Raw genomic sequence first — 20,457 nt, forward strand, 5'->3', positions numbered from 1 at the left:
ATTAGCAGTGCACTGGAAGGGAGAGAGATATGTTTGCTGATGGGTGGGTGGGAGGAAGGGAAAGGAGTAAATGTGTCTGAGGCTGGCTACCTGCAGAGAGCCTGTGGTCCTCCCGCTTCTGTTAGACTCCCGCTTCCCTTGGCTCCAGCCAGCGGCAAGTGATGATGGGTGTTGTAGTCCAATGGCTTCTGGAGGTTCACAGGTTTCCAATACCTGCTTCTGCCCTATTTCAGGTTCAGACATTTAACGGCTTTGTTGTTGTTGTTCAGTCGTTCAGTCGTGTCCGACTATTCGTGACCCCATGGACCAGAGCACGCCAGGCATGCCTATCCTTCACTGCCTCTCGCAGTTGGGCCAAACTCATGTTAGTAGCTTTGAGAACACTCTCCAACCATCTCATCCTCTGTCGTCCCCTTCTCCTTGTGCCCCCCATCTTTCCCAACATCAGGGTCTTTTCTAGGGAGTTTTCTCTTCTCATGAGGTGACCAAAGTACTGGAGCCTCAACTGGAGCCTTAACGACTTTATACTACTTAAAATGTTCACCACCTCTGTATTGGAAATTAAGTTTGGCAATGGTGCGCATAATTATTTGTTTAGAGATCTCTGGGCTTTCCTCGCAGAGCTACAGCTCTCATGGGAAGGGAGAATGACTGTTAAAGCTGATTTCATGTCTGTAATTTGAACATCCCCCGTGTTGTTTGTAGACTCAGCCAGTGAATGTGGAGACTCCTTAAACGGTGATGTGCGTCTCCTTGCCAATTGACATCGAAGTCTTCTGCATAGAGCTGCTAATATTCACACACACACACCGACCACCACCAAGGGGCCTGCTAGTATCCAAAAATAAGGATGAGTGTCAGCGAGAGGAGTTTTTTTTTGGGATTTCTTCAGGTCCAGTAGAAAGCCTTTCTGGAACGATTTAGCTAGCATTTTAGTTGGCAAGTCCTGGTGAAATTGTTAGCGTTGTTAAACGAATATATTGTTTTTAGTTTTCTTTGGCTTGGTCAGGGCCATTATTTTAGGAAATAGGAATTGTTCCTGTTCAGAGTGAGAGGCCATGGAACCCGAAGGCTCCATAGCCCCGCAGTCCAAACAAGCCTGAAAGAGGCCATGGGGGAGACAGCTCCAAAAGCCAGAGACCCTCGGCTGCCAAGGGTAACATTGTGGGGAGAGAAGCAGGCTTGGGGTTTAATTTTTTTTTTATTTCTCTGGTACAGAGTTTAAAAATGTGATTCTTGCATTGCAAATCTTCTCTTCCCCGCCCCCAAGAAAAAAATTAATGAGTGCCCTTTCATATCCCAGAGAAAAAGAGACTTCTGGCCTGTATACAGTCTTCTGCTACCTGGAATGCTAAGTGCCTTGGATCTAAATATATATGTAGATGAGAATTCATTTCATAAGAAATGAAACGAGGGAAGAGTCTTGTTGCAGGAGATAGGTAAAGGAAGGTAAAGGGACCCCTGACCATCAGGTCCAGTCGTGTCCGACTCTGGGGTTGCGGCGCTCATCTCGCTCTATAGGCCGAGGGAGCCGGCGTTTGTCCGCAGACAGCTTCCGGGTCATGTGGCCAGCATGACAAAGCCGCTTCTGGAGAACCAGAGCAGCGCACGGAAACGCCGTTTACCTTCCCGCCGGAGCGGTCCCTATTTATCTGCTTGCACTTTGACGTGCTTTCGAACTGCTAGGTGGGCAGGAGCTGGGACCGAGCAACGGGAGCTCACCCCGCGACAGGGATTCGAACCGCCGACCTTCTGATCAGCAAGCCCTAGACTCTGTGGTTTAACCCACAGCGCCTAACAGTACTGCAAATAAATCTTTAGCAAACAAAGAGGCATTTATGCAGCCATATCTTATGTTGGATTCTTTATGGAAAGCACCATATTAAAAGCATGTGATGATTTTAGGTTCTTGGTCATACGGTTATGATGATGATGACTTCCTAGACTCCAGTCTAGTACAAGTCCACCCTCCTCTGTGCGAAGAAACAAGTAAGACCATAAAATAGTCTTAAAATATAATTAATTAATTAATCAACCTACCTGTAAATATCGCACATCTGGGCAATTAAGCATTTGCATTCACTGAGCAATAGCTACTGGAGTTTGTACTGCTGGAAGGAGCTTCAGTCAGCATCAGTGCTCCTAACTTACACCTCTCTAGTAAAATATTCCATGCATCTCGGTCCAGTTAAGGAAAACCAAAGTCAACGTTCAGCCTCCCATGCATGTATCACTTGATAAACTGAGAACCATAGTTAGCGATCAGATGCATGCCCAGATGGCATTCTGATTGTGCACTGGGAAAGGTGCAACAGAGTGAGACCCTTCGTTGCTTTGAATAGAACGTGAACAAAACGCTGCACATGTCAAGGCATCCCTCCATTCCCATTCTTATTGTGGGAATGTTTAGGAATGTGGGGGAGGATATATTGTTTAAGATATCCTATCCCGACTTGTGTTTACAAGTTCAGCGATACCAGCAGAGCTAGCATTCCCCTTTTAAAGTCACACAGCGAAAGCTTGCTTAGATTTCGTTTGAATCTCCTTAAAATAATGTCCTGGTATTTCCCCCTCTCAAAATAAGACGCTGCACAGTCTTCTATAAATGATATAAAAGAGTTTACTCACAAGAAACCATCTGTTCACAATAAGATCCCAGTAGAGGCAGACTTAAACTTAGTAAAAGTTACATGTGGTGGCTATCTCCATAAGGGAGAAGGCCTCTTTGTTTTCTCTTGGCTGGAAGCCAAGAGGAGCATCCTTGCCCTAGATGTTGCTCTGTTGAGAACGTCGTCAGAAAGAGAAAGATGGAGTCTGACCCTTGTGCTTTTGTTAACCTGCACAGGTGAGGCCACACCCATCTCCAGCTACCCACAGGAAGTTGTCTCAGTCTAGGTAAACAGGAAATTATGGCTGGAGGACTGAGACACCCTTCATGTCCACTCTAGGAATGTTGTATTTGACTGCTCCCGTGTTTCACATCCCACACTTATAGGAGGTGCGGATAAGTTCTATAAACAGGTGCACTGTACTGTGTTTCAGCTTGTGAAGAAGAGTAGAGTATGGCTATCCTAAATTTAAAAAAAACAACATCTATGACCCAGGAAATTGAACTACGCAGGTGGGCATTGTCATAATCATAAATCTAATATAGCACTTTTCATTTGCAAAGTGCATTATGACCTGCATTCATTTGATCCATGTGCTATTCTTGTGGTCACTGTTTCTCCTGCGCAAAGATTGGGAATTGAATCTGCCTGAGGCCCAGGCAGTGATCCCAAGGAAGAACTGGGACTCACACCTAAGGCTCAGAGGTAAAAGACTCTATCCCGCATTTCACACTGCCTGATATAAAGATTCACAGTTGATAATGCAAAAAAAGAAAAGAGAAAATCAGTGCATAGAACGGAATTGCAAATGTCTTTTTGGGTTCCCTCAAAATTCCTTGGTTGTTTTGCTGGAGCAGGAGTTTTTCATTTTGCATTGAAATGTTACTTAATGCAAAACCTGGTGGCAATATTGAGATGTGTAGATACTCCACAACTCACTTTGCAAGGCTTAAAAAAATTCCTTTGATTCTTTGCTGAAGCTGGGACCTCCTGGTTTCTCACCAGAATTTCACATACGGCAAAACGTGGTGACAGCTCCAGCTAAAATGAAAGGTCAATTCAAGATGTTGCTATCTATTGCCCAGTTCACTTAATCCGAAGTCCTGAAACTTTGCTGGACACCTGCTTGGCTTTCTGGTGATGTCATCCTCTTCAGCTGTGGCAGGAAGATGCTGGCTCCCTGCTGGCTATCCATTCAGCATCTCACTGAGGCAACCATGGGAGGTTATAATGTAAAATACCAAGAGCTCTAATGCTGGAAATTCTCTGTTGTGCTTTTGGAGGGCCTGCCACTTAAAAGGATTTTTACTACCCTTTTCGATTTGTGTGCATTTATAAACTGTCTGCTGGCGAATTTGCACTCCAGACTCAAGCAGCTCCTGAGCCATTAAGGTCTCTGGGTCAATAGGCTGCCTTTTAAAAAATCTATTAAGTTCCATTTGCAGGGGATTACCGCTTGTGTGATTGATTCTGTCTACCAGCTACCATTAAAAAACACCAAACAAAACAAGCCCCAAGGAGCCAGAGCAATAAGATGCAGACTGGGCTAGATTTATCGCTGGAGGAAAACGATCTTCCATTATGTGGTTGCAACCGAAATTTCTCTCATTATCTCACACGCAGACACATGTGGAACAACAACAACAACGTGTTTTTTTATTATAATCACAGTTCATGCCATCCTAATTTCAAGAAGCTAAGGGTCATGTGCACAGTTCTCAGCCTTTTGGCTAAGATCAAGCGTTGTAGGTTTCGCTCAAGGTGTTTCATGGCCCAAACTTGAGTCTTTTGCAGGCTTGTACAATATGTAGCCGACTAAAAAGAGCATAGCCTACTGGGGCAAACTCGGGCAATAAAATAACTTTTCCAAATATCATTTCAAAATACATTCACCCTTTCTCCCTAAACATCACCCTGTTCAATTGCCAATTTCTGCTATGGCTTTTATACATTGTTATAACCTGTCCTCCAAATAATCGAGTAGAGCAAATCCTCTTTTACCTATCAGTAATGGTCATTCATCCATTTTGCCTGAGAAAAACAGACCTTGCCTCCCCCCAGACAACACACACATTCCTCCCTGGCCTTAAACAGGGCTGCCTGGGATCCGGCCCCAGCAACGAACAACTCGGCCTCACTGGGGCTGTGTGCAGAGGGTGAAAGTGAAACCCCTAGAATATATATATATTTGTATAAATATATAATATACACCCCCCCGTCTAAAACATTGCCAATCTCCCAGCGTCTCCCACCTTTCACATTTCGCCAAATTTAATCCTCAATTTTACGTACAACCAGCTCATTAATAAATCATTAATAAATAAACATAATCCATATCCCCACAAACTCTAAGCTTGATAGAGAATCTTAGAATTGTAGAGTTGGAAGGGACCCCAAGGGTCATCTAGCCCAACCCCCTGCAAGGCAGGAATCTCAGCTAAAGCACCCATGGCGGATGGCCATCCAACCTCTGCTTAAAAACCTATTATTATTATTATTATTATTATTATTATTATTATTATTATTATTATTATTACCCTGCCCATCTGGCTGGGTTTCCAAGGAAGGAGAGTCCATCACCTTCTGAGGGAGACTGTTTTGGTTTTTTTTTACTTAGGTGGGGATTATCACCACAATGGTTGTGGCAAGGAGATTATATATTTGTTCTTTGTCTCACATTTTGTGGAGGCTTAGCTAGTTACATTCTTGACTCAGCAAGGTCTGCTGTGCCAGAGTAAAGCAAAGCAGTTAACAACAGGGAAACTGGGAAGGTGAACTTAAGCCTTATATTTTACTTTATGTAACTGTAAAGTATTTAGGCAGCTGGAGTAGTGCTGTGGGCGGACCATCAGCTTTGGATTCAAGTTCTTCAGGTGTTTTGTAGCACAGTGAGTGACCTGGGGCCTAGTTCTCCAGGAGGTGGCAAGCCTTTGTCTGGGCTCTTCCACTTCAGATTTTTGGAAGGGGCTCACAAGACTGAATGATTCTGCATTCAAACAACGACCTCAAAACGTCCTGTAGGTAGAAAAATTAAACACCAGGAGAGAAAGGTTTTAGCTTAGCCCAGGGGTCAGTAAACTTTTTCAGCTGGGGGCCGGTCCACTGTCCCTCAGTCCTTGTGGGGCGCCAGACTATATTTTTTTTGGGGGGGGGGAAATGAACGAATTCCTATGCCCCACAAATAACCCAGAGATGCATTTAAATAAAAGGACACATATAGAGGAGGGAGAAAGGTTGTTTTCTGCTGCTCCAGAGAAGCGGACACGGGGCAATGGATTCAAACTACAAGAAAGAAGATTCCACCTAAACATTAGGAAGAACTTCCTGACAGTAAGAGCTGTTCGATGGTGGAATTTGCTGTCAAGGAGTGTGGTGGAGTCTCCTTCTTTGGAGGTCTTTAAGCGGAAGCTTGACAGCTATCTGTCAGGAATGCTTTGATGGTGTTTCCTGCTTGGCAGGGGGTTGGACTGGATGGCCCTTGTGGTCTCTTCCAACTCTAGGATTCTATGATTCTACTCATGTAAAAACACGCTGATTCCCAGACCGTCTGTGGGCTGTATTTAGAAGGCGATTGGGCCGCATCCGGCCCCTGGGCCTTATTTTGGGAACCCCTGGCTTAGCCTTTTCACTGACATGGCAGTTTTCTGCATATGAGGATTTTAATTTTCTTTCCTTTTTTTGGTATGGAGAAATTTAGTCATGTGAATGCCCCTGCAATCTGAAGAGCATCGTGGTACACTCTCCATGGTGGGAGGGGGGGGAAGGGAAGACTTGTGACAGGCTTACAAAATGGTGTCATGCACAGCTTAGCAATTTAAAGGTAAAGGTAAAGGTACCCCTGACCGTTAAGTCCAGTAGCGGACGACTCTGGGGTTGCGCACTCATCTGGCTCTACTGCCGAGGGAGCCGGCGTCTGTCCGCAGACAGCTTCCGGGTCATGTGCCCAGCACGAATAAGCCTCTTCTGGTGAACCAGAGCAGCGTACAGAAACGCCGTTTACCTTCCCGCCGGAGTGGTACCTGTTTATCTACTTGCACTTTGACGTGCTTTTGAACTGCTAGGTGGGCAGGAGCTGGGACCGAGCAACGGGAACTCACCCTGTCATGGGGATTCGAACCACCGACCTTCCGATTGGCAAACCCTAGGCTCTGTGGTTTAGACCACAGCGCCACCAAGTTAGCACTTGGTATATAGTCTCTATTCCTCCTTGGTAGATGCTGGTTCAGAAAGTAAGTAGATTATTTGGAGTGGGGAAGTGCACCAGTTGGGGTGACAGGAGCCTTGGCATTTTGAAGTGATGTGATATCAAATCCAAACTCTTCTTCTTCTTCTTCTTCTTTCATTGGTATAGAGAAAGACTGAATTTCTCTATTTCTGCTGCTTTGTGTAGAACAGAGTTGAGGAATCTTTCTGTTTCTCAAGGGATGACTACCCAGGACCACTTAATGGCCAGTGTCCTCTTGCATGTTCCATGGTGTGTGGAATGCTGAGATTCAGGGACTCGCCATTTTAAGAAGAAATTGTGCGCCTTTCCCCTATTTGCACTCGGTGTCGGCACACACGAGTGATCGAAATGTATTTTATACCTAGTGAAAGACATTGAGGGCTCCTCCAGATGACCTGTTCGTTGGGTGTTATTGTAGAACACACCCAAAATGAAATGTGCGTGGGATGTACGTTTGCATGTTATCTGGACGTGCTTTTTTTTTTCCAATGTAGGAGATTTATAGTGTGTGAAGAGGCTGTCAGTACGCTGCCCTTTGTGCTGAAAAGAACATTTGCAATGTGGTGGCTATCCACTAGGGTCAGCCAAATACTTCTGCGTCCTGTTCAGACACAGGTCAGAGACGCTCTTGAGACGCGTCTCGGGCTTTATTAGTCTGTCTCCCGACATGTCTCTTTGAATCAGTGTCATTTTGCTTCCAGTTGTTGTCCCTTGCCCTTCTCTTTCCTTTCCATAATTCTTAGCTTTGTTTTGCTCCTCTCTGTTTTTCCAGGGGTGGGGGTGGGGGGGGGGAAGTGTGTGTGGCTGGAGTTCAGGGCTGCGCCTCACAGCCTCCCTCCTTGGCCAGCACTCCTGGCTCCAACCTGCGGTCCTGCTTACCCTCCCTTCTAGAGCAGATGGGCCTCTACCGGAAACACCTGAGATTTTCCTCTTGGGGGTGGTAACAACGGAGGTCCCAAAAAACCCAAAAGAGTTTGTGACTATACGCCACGGCCACAGCTAGAACCTTCTTGGCACAAAGGTGGAGAACAAGTATAGTCCCCACTAAGGAAGAATGACAGTGCACACCAGGCATCCCCAACCTGCGGCCCTCCAGATGTTTTGGCTTACAACTCCCGTGATCCCTAGCTAACAGGACCAGTGGTCAGGGATGATGGGAATTGTAGTCCAAAACATCTGGAGGGCCGAAGGTTGGGGGTGCCTGGTGTAAATTGTGTGGGATGTAAAACGCAGGAGCAGTCAAACACAACATTAGAATAGAATAGAATAGAATCATAGAGTTGGAAGAGACCCCAAGGGCCATCCAGTCCAACCCCCTGCCAAGCAGGAAACACCATCAAAGCATTCCTGACAGGTGGCTGTCAAGCCTCTGCTTAAAGACCTCCAAAGAAGGAGACTCCACCACACTCCTTGTTTGCTAGAGTGGACATAGAAAGGGAACTCTAGGCCAGCCAGTCGGAACTCGCTGTTTCCCCTGGGCTGGGATGGATTTCCTCTGTGTAACTGGAAATGGGTGTGGTCTCACCTGGGCAGGTTAATACAAAACCACAGTCTCCATCTTCCTCTTTTAGACCACGCTCTCAAGGAAGGAGCACCACTGAGATGCTCTCTTGGCTTCCAGCTTCCAGCCAAGAGACCAAAAATGAACTGTTTTCCCTTATGGAACAGTCTCCTGAGTAAATGTAACTTTTACTAAGTTTAAGTCTGCCGTCTGGGATCCAATTGTGAACAGATGATTTCTTGTGAGTAAACTCTTCTTATACTTTTACAGAAGACTGTGTAGTGTCTTATTTTGAGAGGGATTAATGGGGAAAATACCAGGACATTTATTACAGAGGTTTTAACAAACCCGAGCAAGCTATCCGCTGCGTGTGTGTTTAAAAGGGGAATGAGAACTCTGCTAATTTCTGGGACTTGTAAACACAAGTTGGAACAGGATATCTTAAACAATATATCCTCTCCTGCATCCCCAAAAAACATTCCCACAAATTGTTCAAATGTGCTGAACTGGCTGGTCTTGCGAACAGGATAAGAGAAAATGAAGATAAGGAATATAAGGAGGATTCGACAATGTTTAGTGAATATTTTAAGAACCACTATAGACAGATACATAGCTTAGCAGGTCTCGAGTAAATCCAGCAGAGTTGAAATAGATAATTTAATAGATAACAAATTGGATGATTAAAAATATGTGGCTTATGTGGAGTAGTAGAAAAGCAAAGGAAGCAGTTAAATATGCTCTCTGCTCCTGTTTTTGAAAATGCTCGGTGGGGTGGTCCTGAGACCAGACCCTCTGCTCTGAAAAGGAATCTCAAACTTGCAGGAGCTGTGGGAGACCCTCTCTCGCCATGGGAAGAGGTGTGCTTCCTTTGTATCCAACCGGGTATTGACCATGATTTGGATTAGTGGCAAAATGCCACTGTTTCCCCACCATGCAAATGGTGAGTACGAAAGGGTGCTCAGAAATGACAAAGTAGGAGCAAAGCTCCAGAATGTGGCCTATCAGGATTGTGACAGTGTCCCTGTTGTCTTTTTCTTCTGTTTTGTATTTTTACCCTCCTGCCGGCTCTTCACTCTTGTTCCTGTGCCTTTGTCTCCACTCCTTCCTTTCCTGCACCTGTTTTCCTGCTCTGATTTGGTTACAACAGGGGTCAGCAAACTTTTTCAGCAGGGGGCCAGTCCACTGTCCCTCTGACCTTGTGGGGGGCCAGACTATATTTTGCAAAAAAATAATAATGAACAAATTTCTATGCCCCACAAATAACCCAGAGATGCATTTTAAATAAAAGCGCACATTCTACTCGTGTAAAAACATGCTGATTCCCGGACCGTCCGCGGGCCGGATTGAGAAGGCGATTGAGCCGCATCCGGCCCCGGGGCCTTAGTTTGGGGACCCCTGGGTTACAAAACCTCTCTCGACATTGATTATGACACCACCATGATCTGTGAACTGCTGGCAGCCAGATGGATCTCTTGCACCCAGCCCAGTCTCTGACTCATGCCCCGTGTGCACTGCCATATACTGGCCCGGATCCTGACAGTTGGAGACTCCTACGTTTGAGGAGTCTGGGAAAGCAGCGGAAAGGGGACAGCCTAGAAGCTGTTATCAATTCGGTTTTATAGGAGGGTGGGTAGAAATTAAGTCAGACTTAATAACAATGTTGTCCAGAGATCTAAGCGTATGATGAATGTCTTATTCCATCTGTTGCTCGTAAAGCGATCGCGAGTACTGGCACGGAGAATGGCAAGTGAGAGGATTGTGGGGCAAGATGTGCTTCGCGTTGTGAGGAGCAGCAAGGGGCAGAAGAACAAAAGGGTTTGCAAATCATAATGTGGGGCACAACCGGAGGTGGAGTGTCCCTTGCAGATGGCTTGCTTGTAGAAGACATGGGTGTCCTAGGTGCTGGACCTAGGGGGAAACTGCATGTTAGATTTAAGGTGCTGGTTTTGAGCCAGTGTGGTGTAGTGGTTAAGAGTGGTAGACTCGTAATCTGGGGAACCGGGTTCGTGTCTCCACTCCTCCACACACAGCTGCTGGGTGACCTTGGGCTAGTCACACTTCTCTGAAGTCTCTCAGCCCCACTCACCTCACAGAGTGTTTGTTGTGGGGGAGGAAGGGAAAGGAGAATGTGAGCCGCTTTGAGACTCCTTCGGGTAGTGATAAAGCGGGGTATCAAATCCAAACTCTTCTTCTTCTTCTTTAAAGCCCTTCGCGGCCTAAGACCCTCGTACCTACGGGACCGCCTCTCCTGGTATGCCCCGGGGAGGACCTTAAGGTCCATAAATAGCAACACCCTAGAGGTCCCGGGACCCAAGGAAGTTAGATTAGCCTCAACCAGAGCCAGGGCCTCTTCAACACTGGCTCCGACCTGGTGGAACGCTCTGCTTCAGGAGACCAGGGCCCTGTGGGATCTGATTTCTTTCCGCAGGGCCTGTAAGACAGAGTTGTTCCGCCTGGCTTTTGGCTTGGATTCAACTTGATCCCCTCCCTCTCTTTCCTTCTGTGCTAGAACTCCTATTTGGGGACTTCTCTGGCTTTTTTCTGGCCCATGTAGGACCAGTCTGGATAGTTGGCCTTGGTGAAGATTTGACGCTTTCTTCCCCAAACAGTTTTTTTATTTGAGTTTCTACTGAAATGAGGCTGCACTTTAATGTTAGGTTTTAACCTTGTTTTTAAGTGGTATTTTCATCAATTGTTTTATACCTGGCGTTAACTGCCCTGAGCCTGGGAGGGCGGGGTATAAATATTATTATTATTATTATTATTATTATTATTATTATTATTATTATTATTATTATTACATGGTCAGATCCATGATCAGCTTTCCCAAAGTTTTCTGTATTTCCAAAATGTAGCCTCATATGTATTTGGGCTCAGTCTCCCCACCCCCACCCCCACGCCATTGTTGTCCTGATCCAGGTCGCCCTTCCAAAGGCACAGATAGCACCACAGTGGTGAAGACCTTGTTGCTGGCTCTTTTTCATGGCGGTGGGGAAATACGGAGGGTAAATGTTTGTGAGGGGAGGTGGGAGTCCTGTGCCCCCTACTGCAGGGTTAGAAGAACTTTGACGGAATCAGAAGTCCTGCTGCTCCTCCACTTTGGGATGGCAGTTTTCGGACACTTGCCCCCAGGACATGGGCGTACCCAGGGGGGGCAGGGGGGGCAGCTGCCCCCCTGAAGCAAAAAATAATAATTAAATGGTTATCGGCAGCCTAAAAGGAAAAAAAAGCTCAAGACTGGTCTTTCTCCCCCTCCCAAAATCTCAATAACAACTGAGCTCTTCCGCTCTTGCCGAGGCAGTTGGCCACTGTCTGTGTGTGTGTGTGTGTGTGTGTGTGTGTGTTGCGCCGGCTGTTTCCCCCTCCCTCATGCCGACAAAGAGCTGGCGTGCCTCTCAGAGACCGGATCCTAGCCTGCACCCTGCTTGGTCAAATGGGGGTGCAGGCTGAGACTTGGGCAGTGTCAGGAGGAGAATTCATCGTTGCCGGGAGTCATCGTTGCAAGGGAGCTTGGCAAATTGAGTTCCCTTGCATGGTGAGTCGTTCCTTTGCGAGGACTGAGGATCCTGGGAAACTGAGTTTTTCAACCATTTGGGGCTTTCTGTTTGGGGGGGGGGGAAGTTTTTCTGTTTTTTGAAGCTGTTTTTGTTTTTGAACCTGAACGACCATGGCTCCCCCCCCCCGTAGTTTTGATTCTGGGTACGCCCCTGCCACAGGAGGTTCCTCAGAAGCTGGTTGGGGATTCTCAGTGAGCAGATAAGTAAAGGCAGACATGCTTTTCATGGGGGGAAACTGTTTCCCTTTATTACTGAGCCTCTCCTGCAATGCACATCCTAGGAGAGTTACAGGCGAAACAGGAAGGTGCCGTCCCTAATTCTCTGCTAAAGCCTTGCTTGCTGGGTCGCAGGGAGGCAGCTTGGTGCTCTCGTGAGATCTCACCGGAAGCAGCCCCTACCTCTGCTTCTCTAGCAGCGGCAACAGGTGGGCAACCACCCAGCAGGATTCTGCCGCCCAAGGCAGCTGCCTCAGTCCACCTCAGGAGTGGGCTGGCCCTGGTTAAAGGCCCTGGATCTTCTGCAGCACCCAGGGTCCTTGGGTGGACTTGCAAGGGATTCGCCAGTAGATTACACTGATGTCGGAAGACAGAAAGTTTGAAACCCTTGTTTAAAGGGATGGCCGCTCTGGCAGGGGAGTGAAGTAGTGACCCTTAACTCTGAATTGGGTGCGCTGAGTTGGTAGTCTCTTCAGGACACTTTGAGAGCGCTCTTCAAGTGTTCTACTCACATGTAAAAGCAGCACACAACTGTGATCTTCCAGGGTTCTGATTTGTGCCATGGTGCCCTGTTATGTACTGAGTTGAATAGGATCCAAAATGCAGCAGTCTGATTGGTCCCAGAACAATAGGATTGAGATTGCAGCAGTCTGACTGGTCCCAGAACAATAGGATTGAGATTGCAGCAGTCTGACTGGTCCCAGAACAATAGGATTGAGATTGCAGCAGTCTGACTGGTCCCAGAACAATAGGATTGAGATTGCAGCTGTCTGATTGGTCTGCAGGAGCCACCCAATCCAGCTCCAGGTGGAAGTGAATCCGCATTCCGATTGGCATACAGGAGTATCCCGGAATTAGCCAATCACGTGGGGCCCATTGTGTAAATAGTGTATATAAAGCAAACATTTTGGGGGGAACTGCATTCCTCACTACTATGAGCTGAATAAAGAGCATGAAAATCACACTGGACTCCGAGTATCTTTCATGCCCCCACAAGTACAACTTCCGACCTGTGGTGTGTGACTGGTATTGGTGGGCATAATGTTCTCTCTGTTCTTTTGCACCTGAGTAGAATGCCTTTAAAGGTAAAGGGACGGATGACTCTGGGGTTGCGTGCTCATCTCGTTCTATAGGCCGAAGGAGCCGGCATTTGTCCGCAGACAGCTTCCGGGTCATGTGGCCAGCATGACTAAGCCGCTTCTGGCAAACCAGGGCAGCACATGGAAATGCCGTTTACCTTCCCACTGGAGCAGTACCTATTTATCTACTTGCACTTTGACGTGCTTTCAGACTGCTAGGTGGGCAGGAGCTGGGACCGAGCAACGGGAGCTCACCCCATCGCGGGGATTCGAACCGCCAACCTTCTGATCTGCAAGCCCTAGGCTCTGTGGTTTAGACCACAACGCCACCCACGCACCTTTGTGTAATCTTAATTCTGCCTTGGGGCAATGATGGGATGCAAAGGAGCACAGAACTCTTGGACCGTTAAGGAGTAGTGGAGGGAGGATTTCTCTGTCTCTTTTTGACCGCGGGAGCTTGTCGTGCAAGAAGGTGCACCTTTCGAGACTTCCTCTTCAGTACAGTTGTTGAAAGGTATTAAATCTATAATGTAAAAAAGACAATACGGAGATTATAGATTAAAGAAACAATTTAGATTACAAGATAGAAACAATAAAGAAGTATAAAACCGTGAGAACTAATTAAGAAGAATAAAACAGAGGAAGAAGGGGGGAAGCAGGGGGGGATGAGGGGGAGGTGGGATGGATGGGATGGAGGGATTAATTGTTGGTGGATTTGTATTGTAAGGTATTGTAAGAAGGTTTGTGGCATATAAAGTTGAAGTTGAAGTTGTAAATTCAAAGGTGAATTCAAAGTATAAAATGTAATGTAATGGTAATGTATAAGATATGCTTATGTAAGAAACCAATAAAAATTATGAATAAAAAAGAAAGAAAGTATAGAAGCACTGAGATTCTCTGTATCAGACCACCTTACCCTCCCTCCACTGCTTAAAGCCAACATCCAGAATAAGAGCTGGATCTCGGTCAGGGAGAGACTCAATGTATGTACAACATACCAGGCATAGCAAAGGCAAGGTTTTATCTCAAGGTGCCCACTGCTGCCAGCCATGGACTTTAGAGCAAAACATCTGTCTCTGGTGTGTATGTGTGGCTGTTCACGGACATGTGTTTGTGCACTTTGTTACAAAGTTATACTGTAGTGCAGAAATTTGAAATTTGAAAGAGAACCCAAGAAGGCACATTGCTAATTGGCTCCAGCTGTTCACTCCCTTATTCCCTTGCACAGATGTTTCCACGGCTAGGAGGCTCTTCCCAGCTTTGCACGGTGCATCTGGAAATTGCTGTCTTCCATCTGGGGAAGCGCCCCAGGCTGGCAACAAGTAGAAGAATTATTGTCAGATTTGCTTTTTTTGTTTTTTGTTCTAAGCTCAATTAAAAACAATTGTTGCGTCTTTATCCTCTTCTCCGGGTTACCAAGTTGCTAAATTAGTGTTTCAAATTAGTGAAAGTCTTGCCACATTCTACCGTCTTGCATGTGTGAATAATTGTCAGATAAACACAGCACCCCTGGAAGGAGCTTCCTATCCTGTAATCCTCCTTTTAAACAACTAATAAAGGTATGGGGAGAGCCCTGGCCGCCTCTTGCCTGTGGCTGCTTTGTTAATTCCCCCCAGATGGAGCAAGAGGAAGAAGAGGCAGAAATCGGGGAGGGGCATCCCTGTCTACATCTGTGAGAATGGACTGGCAGCACATCTGAAGAAAGTGTTTTCAGCGCCCTTTTAGTATTATGTATGACTTCAGCCGCAGAGAAGAATCTGGGTCAGAAAGAACCTCACCACCCCAGGTCAGCATCCGTGTGCTTGCTTATCCACTAGGCAGCTTCTGGGAACGTCTGAGAGAATAGCTTTTAGCTGTCTCTGGAGGACATGACCCAGATGAATGATGAACTGGGAAACCAGGTTTCATCAAAGGTATTTTCCTTTATAGCCCCGCTTGCATAAAAAGGATGCAGGGTTCAAAACTGGCCTCCCTTTTTTTCCATACGTAAAGGCCACTGGTCCCATCACCTCCTGGCAAATAGAAGGGGAAGAAATGGAGGCAGTGAGAAATTTCACTTTCTTGGGTTCCATGGTCACTGCAGATGGTGACAGCAGTCACGAAATTAGAAGACGCCTGCTTCTTGGGAGAAAAGCAATGACAAACCTAGACAGCATCTTAAAAAGCAAAGACATCACCTTGCCGACAAAGGTCCGTATAGTTAAAGCTATGGTTTTCCCAGTAGTAATGTATGGAAGTGAGAGCTGGACCATCAAGAAGGCTGATCGCCGAAGAATTGATGCTTTTGAATTATGGTGCTGGAGGAGACTCTTGAGAGTCCCATGGACTGCAAGAAGATCAAACCTATCCACTCTCAAAGAAATCAGCCCTGAGTGCTCATTAGAAGGACAGATCCTGAAGTTGAGGCTCCAGTACTTTGGCCACCTCATGAGAAGAGAAGACTCCCTAGAAAAGACCCTGATGTTGGGAAAGATGGAGGGCACAAGGAGAAGGGGACGATAGAGCATGAGATGGTTGGACAGTGTTCTTGAAGCTACTAACATGAGTTTGGCCAAACTGCGGGAGGCAGTGAAGGATAGGCGTGCCTGGCGTGCTCTGGTCCATGGGGTCACGAAGAGTCGGACATGACTGAACGACTGAACAACAACAACAAGGGGGAAAGCAAGCAAAGCTCTTCCACCAGCCTCACAAACCTGTCCATGGAGAACCTGCATGGACTGTCTGTGTTCTAACACCATGTGAAATGACACCATAATCTTAATGCCATGACTGTGTTGTATAACCTGGAAACCTAGTTTTAGTTTTTTTTAAAAAAAATGATGAACTGGATGGCATTTTGATGGTGATTGCCAGAAGAAGCAGGCTGATGTTCTGAAGCGGCCGACCCCTTTGTCCAAAGACTTAAGTGACCCACATGACTGATCTCTCTGGGGTGCAAAGTCTTCAGAACCTGATTCAGACTCCTGTCCGTCCCGTCCTGCTCATGTCGCTTATGTTTTGCTGCAGTTTTGTTTTTGAAGAAGATGAGCAGCAGCAGCAGCAACAACAAAACACACTCTGAATTAACACGGCTAAAAATGCATTAGTTTCACTAGATCATATATAGAATTATAAAATTGTAGAGTCCCCAAGGGACATCTAGTGCAACCCCCAGCAGGAATCTTTTGCCCGACATGGGGCTTGAACCCACAACACTGAGATTAAGTGTCTCATGCTCTACCAACTTAGCTATCCCATTTACAGGTAGGTAGCCGTGTTGGTCTGCCATAGTCAAAACAAAATATAAGATAAAAGATAAAAAAAAATCCTTCCAGTAGCACCTTAGAGTCCAACTAAGTTTGTTCTTGGTATGAGCTTTCGTGTGCATGCACACTTCTTCAGATACCCATGTTAGCTATCCCATGTTGTACTGAAGCGGACTCATGGCCCGCCTCCACAGCACAGCCCTGAAAGAGAGTCACACTGTTGCATAGCCAGATTGGCTGCCTTAGGGGTGGGCAACCTGAAATTGTGTCCATTTCCCATAGTTACAGAGATGGTGCTAAAAAATGGTAGGTAATAATTTTACCCAGTGTTGTAACGTGGGGATTGTGATTCAGCAAGTGATTTCAGCTCTGACATAGCAGGCAGGAGACAGCTTCTTCGTGTAACACTCTTTATTCAGGCAAACAAGACTGGGGAACTGAGGAGAGGGATGCTACATTTATAGGGACAGAAAGACTGGCTAGAAAGGATACATTTTGGAGGGAACAATCTCAAGAAATCACAAAGCTGCCTTTTGGTGGGAACCAATAAGGCTGAGGATCCAAATGCAGGAACTTGAATGAACCAATAGTAGCTGCTCCTTCTGGAACAGGAAGGCAGTTACTTTCCCCTAATGTGAATACAGACAATAGTAATACAGATATGAAAACCCTTGAATCAATACACAGCACCCAGCCCTACTGTGAGAAGCAAGTTTAGCTCATCTCCACCCATCTCATACTGTTTCCAGGAGGGGAAAAGGAGGAGAAGCTGGTGTTGGAGCTCCAGTTAGTCCTCAGGTGTTGTGGCTGTCTTTGGAAACACGTGGACCAGTTTCTCTGACAGCAGCTATCTTGAGATCAGTAGCTGTTGAAAGAATTGGCAGTTCTAACTGCTAAGGGCCAGAAAGATGGATTTGGGGGAGGGGTGCTCAGTGGCAGCTTTCCCCCTTTCTACTCCTGCAGAAAGACTGCAATGTGTCTTGAAGGACACAGGATTGGTGCAGGCTGTGATCCTATATATGTGATTGTAAGTGCCACTTAACATGCCCAGGACTGGATTGCAACTGAGGGTGGAATTCAATGCCATTTGTTCTCTTAGCACAAGCTTGCCCAACTTAATTATCTCTCCTCACCCCACATACTGTTCCAGGATTTCCCCCGACCCTCCAGAGTGGATTTGGGGAGGCACGGGGGGGGGGGAGGAGAGGGAAGGGAAACCCTGTTATGCTAGTGGGAGTCCTTGTGGTGGCTTCTTCCAGCAGAATGGGGTGGCTGAATCAGGCTCTCTCCCACGAGTCATTTGTCTCTGACCTTTTCCTCTCAAACTGATTCACGTACTTCATGTTTGCTGTGAGACTGCTGCCCCAGCTGCAACACTGTGTTGTTGCTGTGTTCATCAGAACGAGCAACAGGGTCCCTCTCAGCATCCAAGGTTTATGCATGTTAGGAATCTGTGAGCGGAAGAGCAGCACTCGAACGGAGGTTTAAAGTTGACATTGAAGAAGAAGAGTTTGGATTTGATATCCCGCTTTTCACTACCCAAAGCAGTCTCAAAGCAACTAACATTCTCCTTTCCCTTCTTCCCCCCACAACAAACACTCTGTGAGGTGAGTGGGGCTGAGAGACTTCAAAGAAGCGTGACTAGCCCAAGGTCACCCAGCAGCTGCATGCGGAGGAGTGGAGACGTGAACCCGGTTCACCAGATTATGAGTCTACTGCTCTTAACCACTACACCATCGTGGGGAGGTGCCAAGATGATAATTCCCGCTCCCCCATTCATGTCTCAAGCACAGTGAAATGGATCCCTGTGAGAGAAGTGTAAAACCCTTTGCTTTTAGGAAAGAGTGTGATGAAACAGAGGCAGTGTTGTGCAGTGGTCAGAGTGTTGGACCAAGACAAGACCTGGAAGAACAGGGTTCAAATCTCCACACGGACATGAAGCTCACTGGGTGACCTTGGGCCAGTCAATGCCTCTCAGCCTACCCTAGGGGATTAAATGAACAGGGGAAGAACCACCTTGAACGCCACCTTGAGCTCCTTGGAGAAAAAGGTTGGGATATACCGGTAATCACAATCAATAAATAATAAGACAGATAAATGCGGGTTGCAACAAATGCTCTCAAAACAAACCACTTTGGTTGTCACTGGTTGTCAACACAAGGGCTGTTGCACTAGTGCAGGGGTAGCCAACTTCCAACAGACTGCGATCTACTCACAGAGGTAAAAACTGGCAGTGATCTACCCCCTTTTTTGCGGGGGGGGGGGGTCAAGTCAAAGTTGTTGAGCTTTTCTTAGGAAGGAAAGCCCTGTTTTGGGGGGTTCACGTAAAAGTTGTTGAGCTTCTTTAGGGAGGAGGAAAGCAACATTGAGCTTTTTTAAGGAAGGAAAACCCTGTTTTTGGTGATTCAGGTCATTTTAGGGGTGCAGGGCAAAGATGTTGAGTTTTTTTTTAAGGGGAGCCAAAGTTTTTTAGCTTCTTTGGGGGGAACCACTGATGTACTGCTGATCTACCACAAGCGTCCAGTGATCTACTGGTGGATCACGATCTACCTGTTGGACATGCCTGCACTAGTGTAAGGATGTGAATAAGTGGTTGTGAAATAACCCATTTATATTTTTGATAGTTATTGTTATTTTGTCAATATTCTGTTGTGCTCTGATGTTACTTATAAGACACCTTAAAAGACTTGGTGCCCTAAAATGCAGGATACAGCTAATTGTATTAAATAAATAAGAATGAACACCACTCCCTCAGCCCTGCCTGCTCACGGTGGTCAACCTAATGCGAAGATAGGAGCAAATGCATATTATTGCAGGCATGTTGCAATCTTCATCCTAGCCCCTGTTGGGCACCTTTCAACCTGCAACATTGGGACAGTGAGGCGGATTGGCTTTGCTCTTCAAAAATGTTTTGCCCTAAATAAGAAACCAAATAAGAAAGAGCAGGAACTACCGTCTTTGCCTTCTACTCTTTGGGCGTGGGGTAGACACACCGGTGTTCAATCCCAGCTGTGTTTAAGAAAACAGATTTCTCCATTGATTTTTATGGGCTGCTCTCACCTCTGTCCTTGGAGATATTTAAAAATAGTGTGAGCCAGGAAATGACCTATCCAGGGAATAGGATGGCTGTCTCTACCCTCTTCTTCCAGGCCCCTTTTCCAGCCACACCATTCTCTTGCCTCTCCATCCCAACAGGTTATTTGTTTCCTCACAACGGTATCTGAAGAAGTGTGCATGCACATGAAAGCTCATACCAAGAACAAACTTAGTTGGTCTCTAAGGTGCTACTGGAAAGAAATTTTTATTTTGTTCTCACAACGGTCAGTAAACATTTTATGTCCACTGAAGATACCCAGTCCTTATTGGTCTAATTTTGTAGGTCTCTCCCCCTTTTAGGATTCCCCCTGAAGATATTTTTGTACTTCTGCAAACCTTGGAGTTTCCTTGAGCCTGCCAAAACCTCTCTTGCGAGTGAGTGGGTGCCGTCATTTGTCTATTTAAGCACAGACACTCTTCCTAGAAGATCAGAAATAGAATACAGAGTAGCTTCCAACTATCCATTAATGTGCAGACAATGTGTCACAGAATCCTTGGGTTAGGAGCCATTGTGGGGATGGGATGGGTGGGTGAGAAGCCTAAGGGATACGAATGAATAACTGTGGAATAGAGTAACATTGGCACTAACACTTGTTTATGGCGGATGAAAACACCAGTGGAGACACCAGCAAAAGAAGGAGCCCAAGGGAGTTGGTCATTCCAAATTTGATTTGGTCTCTGTTCCATGTTGTTTGGTCTTTGGCTCATCATTGGATGTCTGCAGTTCCTCTCACACTGTAATTGAAGGTCTGCTCCCTCCCCCCTTTTTTCTTTTTCTTTTTGGATCAGATCAAATCTGCTTGGCCCAACTTCATGGAAAAAACCAACAACCCTGGGGTGATTGATAATGAAGTCAAAGCGAATGGGGGAGGCGGGGAACATTTTACTAGTGTCCAGGGACCTGCAGGCGGCAGTGAGAAAAAATGTCTC

General features: G+C 46.3%; 1 protein-coding gene across 1 annotated transcript in view; it reads left to right on the forward strand.

The window, feature by feature from the left end:
* PAPPA2 (pappalysin 2) overlaps window positions 1-20,457 on the forward strand; it is a 143,626-nt gene that overhangs the window by 20,213 nt on the left and 102,956 nt on the right. The gene's annotated exons all lie outside the window — the stretch shown is intronic.

The sequence above is a fragment of the Lacerta agilis genome, chromosome 6 (genome assembly GCF_009819535.1).
Source record: "Lacerta agilis isolate rLacAgi1 chromosome 6, rLacAgi1.pri, whole genome shotgun sequence".
NCBI classification, from domain to species: domain Eukaryota; kingdom Metazoa; phylum Chordata; class Lepidosauria; order Squamata; family Lacertidae; genus Lacerta; species Lacerta agilis.